Raw genomic sequence first — 4702 nt, forward strand, 5'->3', positions numbered from 1 at the left:
ATATCTTAAAATATAAAACTAAAATTAAAGCTCACACATAGCACTGGTAAACTCTGTAAAATAAAACAGTAACAAGAAAAATTGCGTCAACAACAGCTAGCTACAATAACAACGACAACAATAACAATAACAGTAGACACTACAGCAAGAATAACTACAGCAAGAACAAAACGATATTAAAGTGTAAATACATGAAAATAAGACATACACAAAATGTCCACTTCATCTTCTGCTAATGCGAACATTTCCTTCCTTCTATGAGACAGATCGATCTAGAAATCTTTTAATATTTTCCATTATAAATTTTATGTAAGAAACAGGACAAAGACTGTTTGTAAAGATATGGTAGTGCTACCAAGGAATTACTAAGTTCATGTCCAAGATTGGTTCTTCAAATGACGCAATTTAGATCAAGTGCTGATTTATTTTGCTTTCAAATTCGGAAATTTAAAAGCATTAAAATTTACTAAACCGTATCGCAATGAATTTGCGGGTGGTTTATATATTTACTATGTATTTATTATATTTTATTACGAGCATGTTTTACTATCTGTTGCTTATGTTTTCTGCTCTTGCTTTTGTTTCTGTAAACCATTTGGGTTTTTTTGCTGATTTGTTTTACTTTTTGATCATTTCATTATATGTTTTTGCTCTATATTTATTCTTTGTAAACTTACGAGAATATTAAGTCGGTCTCTGTTGTTTAGACTCACACATATGCTACAGACACGTGAACATATAAAGACAGACACACATACAAGTGTGTACAGTTATATGCTAACATATAAATATTTGTGTGTATGTATCTGTGTGGAAACTAAGTCAAATATATGCTATTGTAGGTAAATATTTTCTCCCATATATCGAAATGCACATATAATTATGCGTGTGTGAGTGTATATATATACACACATACACTTGCACAATCCACTATGTACACCTTATACACACTCGCATACATTCAGACATGAATACATGTTCGTAATACTGATATACCATTCATATTTTGTATAAATAATTGCAGTTATACCAATATAGAACATACAAACATACACAACATACAAACGTACACAAAGGCTTACATATAATTAAATATATGATGCTACGACTTTCTATAGAGGAATTTTATTGATATTTTGTCAACACTGTGTATAGACAGATGCATACAGTGTTTGCTTTATTCCACAACTTCGTGAACAGGAAAATAGATATCAACCGGGCCGGTTTCAATCCTTCCATTCGGATCTCATCAGTGATCGAGTACCCTTTTAAACAGTTTAAACATTGTCTGTCTACGCATATAATGTTCATAGCATCAGTTATATATATATATATATGTATATATGTATATATATATATATATATATATATATATATATATATATATATATATATATATATATACGAGGGTAAGTCAAAAATTATCCGCACTTTCACCATAAAATGGCTTTATTTCTGTAACATTGCCTCCTGCTTATGCGTGCTTGTAGTTTGTACTATTGTGGTCACGTGATCGAAGTTTGAGTCTGATCGCACCCACGCCCGCTCCACTAGCAATGTGCGCCAAAGAAGAACAAAGAACAGTGATCCGATTTCTCTAGTCGCAAGGTGTGTCAGGTGCTGAAATTCATTAACACATTACGGGGACAGTGTACTACTGTGTAGAAGTGTGTATGAGTGAATCGCGAAGTTTAAAAGTGGTCAGGTAAACGTGATGCACGAAGGGGTAGCAGGATGCTCGTCAACCTCCACCACTGACAAGAAGATCCAGCTATTCGAGAGATGGTAATGTTTAACCGGTTCACTATTACCATCTCTCGGACCACTGCTCCTTGTTTTCCTTTGGTGCACATTGCTAGCGAAGTATCCATGCTTACACTGTTAAATTCATATTGTGTCCTTCCTTTGGCAAGGAAGAGAGGGCAGTGTTCTTTTACCTCGTGGTTATGTATGGCATGATGTACGCAATTGAAAATTTCGAGGGTTGAGTTTTTTTTAACATTTTCTCTTATCTTTCAGACTGAGCTGTTATTAGCTCCTTCAAGTACTTCTTATTGGGAGAACTGAGTAGAGTGGGTGGTACTGCCCACGAATAAATGTTTTAAAAGGTAAGTGCGGGATGGAAAATAATCCAGTTAATTTTCGATTGTATGTAGGCAGCAAGAAATAGAAGGTCATTGGTTTTGGTCTGTGAGTGAGGAGTCTCGGAACTGTTTGGTGCACTATTGTTTTTTTAAAATTCTATTATAATAATAATGATGATGATGATAATAATAATGACAATAATAACAATAATAATAATAATAATAATAATAATAATAATAATAATAATAATTCTTATTATGCTTCTTATTATTATTATCATTAAGTCGGCGAGCTGGCAGAATCGTTAGCACGCATTTCGTCCGTCAGCACGCTCTGAGTTCAATTTCCGCCGAAGTCGAATTTACCTTTCATCTTTTCGCGGTGCTTTTAGTAGAAAGTATTATTATTATTATTATTATTATTATTATTATTATTACATTTTGCGGTGTTGATAAACTAAAGTACTAGTTAAGTCGACGTGATCGAGTAATTTCCTCCTTTCTAAAATTGCCGATCTTATGACAAGGCTGACAGAATGGTTAGAGCATTGTAGAAAGAAAATAAAAAATGCTTCACCGGATTTGTTCCGACTCATCACATTCTGATCTCACCAAGCTCAACTTTGCCCTTAATAAGAGCAAGAGTCGATCGTATCGACTAAGCTTTTCACTCTAAATTGCAGTCTTTATACCTAAATCAGAAACCGGTATTGTTAATTTTTTTTTACTGCCGCTACCACCACCACGACGACAACCACCACCACCACTACTACTACTACTACTACTACTACTACTACTACTACTACTACTACTACTACTACTTCTGCCATTTTGGAGTGTGTTTCACTTAAAGGGTTTTGACAACATAAGTAACAAGAAAGCAGGGTTAGAACTGCAATAATTTCACTAGAAGCTTCTCGGTTTCTAGCTGAATATTTAGATGTATGTGTGTGTCTACGTGAGTGTGTGTGTGTGTGCGTATAAATATATATATATATATATGTGTGCTGTGTGTTGTTGTTGTTGTCAAATTTCTTCTCTATTTATTTATTTATTTTCCAGTTTCCTCTCCTGACTCGATGTTTCACCAAGCGGTAAATTTGTTTCGTAATACATCAACTGTTTGTTTGACAGATAGTATATATGTTTATAGGTGTATTTATATACGTATATATATATATATATATGTATATATATATATATATATGTATATATGTATATATATGTATATATATGTATATATGTATATATATGTATATGTATATATATATATGTATATATGTATATATGTATATGTATGTATATATTTGTATGTATGTACAGACATATATCAAACAATGCACACACGTATGCATACGTGGGTATATGTATATGTGTACAGGTATGGTTGTAAATGGGTAGATGTAAACGTGTGCGTGATTATATGTATGGACGTGTGTGTGCATAAGTTTGTTTTCTTTCTAATTTTTACTTTACGCCAGAGTATTTTACTGTGTGATTCTATTTCGTGTATTCTTATACATCCAGTACCATCTTTATCTAAGTGCGAAGCTGAATACGAAAATTCGGCGTCAGAAACTAGTTTATAACTCAGTAACAGTCTGCTTTCTTCTCTATTGATTTAATTAATTAAATTATTTTACTAATTGTCAGCCGTCAATATCAATATGGTACCCAGTCTCTTATTGGATGGCTATCAAGGCAGTGTTCTGGCCCGTTTCCTTCCAAAATTGTTTATTTATTTATTTATTCCAAGCGGTTGCGTAATGACCCGGATGGATGGGAGAGACATCGTGAACAATTCACCTTTTAAATATCAGGTCAATTGTATTCTTTTAAAATTGTAGGATGCGATATCTAATCAGTCTGCTGACTACGTAGACCTGTTTGCGATGGCGGCCATCTTGTTATGTAGCCCCAAGTCAGAACTATAACTTTTGTTTTGGAACAAAGTACTTCGGAGTACATCTTGGTGGTGGTGGTGGTAGTAGTAGTAGTAGTAGTAGTAGTAGTAGGATGACACTGGTGATATATGTCTTGTGTTATTCTGAGAAGATTTAAGTGGCCTGACTGGAGACCAGCTCTGGACTGTGTTGCCTAATAGATCGTCAATTGCTATAGTATTGGAGAATGACTTCCAATGCCGTTCTTGTTCTTAGTTTTGTTAGTTTTAGTAAGGAAGGATAGTAGCAGTAGAACCTGATGACAATGATGATGATGGGTATTCCGAGGAAATGAGGAAGCGGATAGCTGAGCTGCTAAAGGCTCTTGATCGTGGAATAGTTTAATGGTTCATCAATTGTGCTTATATTGAGGAGTGTTGTTGTTTTATAGTATTCGGTGTGTATTCAGAGCAATGATTAGTAATATTACGAAACCGGTATGCTTTTGAATCTTTCTAACAACTCACAATAATGACTTTTATTATCTAGTTCATCTAATTATATATTTCTATCGTTACTTTTCATAAAAAGCCTTTACTTTTTTTTGATTTCCAATGTGCATTTTCGCTTATTTTTCTGCTTGCTTTCCCCTTACATTTCCACGTGTAGTTTCTATTTTGTTTTTGCAACATATTTCTATTATATATATATATATATATATATATATATATATAT

At 33.4% G+C, this 4702-nt stretch overlaps 1 protein-coding gene across 1 annotated transcript in view; it reads right to left on the reverse strand.

Annotated features, from left to right (window-relative positions):
- The window catches only part of LOC106879854 (zwei Ig domain protein zig-8), a 683376-nt gene that overhangs the window by 603055 nt on the left and 75619 nt on the right, over positions 1-4702 (reverse strand). The window lies entirely within an intron of this gene.

This window comes from Octopus bimaculoides, chromosome 12 (assembly GCF_001194135.2).
Source record: "Octopus bimaculoides isolate UCB-OBI-ISO-001 chromosome 12, ASM119413v2, whole genome shotgun sequence".
NCBI lineage: Eukaryota > Metazoa > Mollusca > Cephalopoda > Octopoda > Octopodidae > Octopus > Octopus bimaculoides.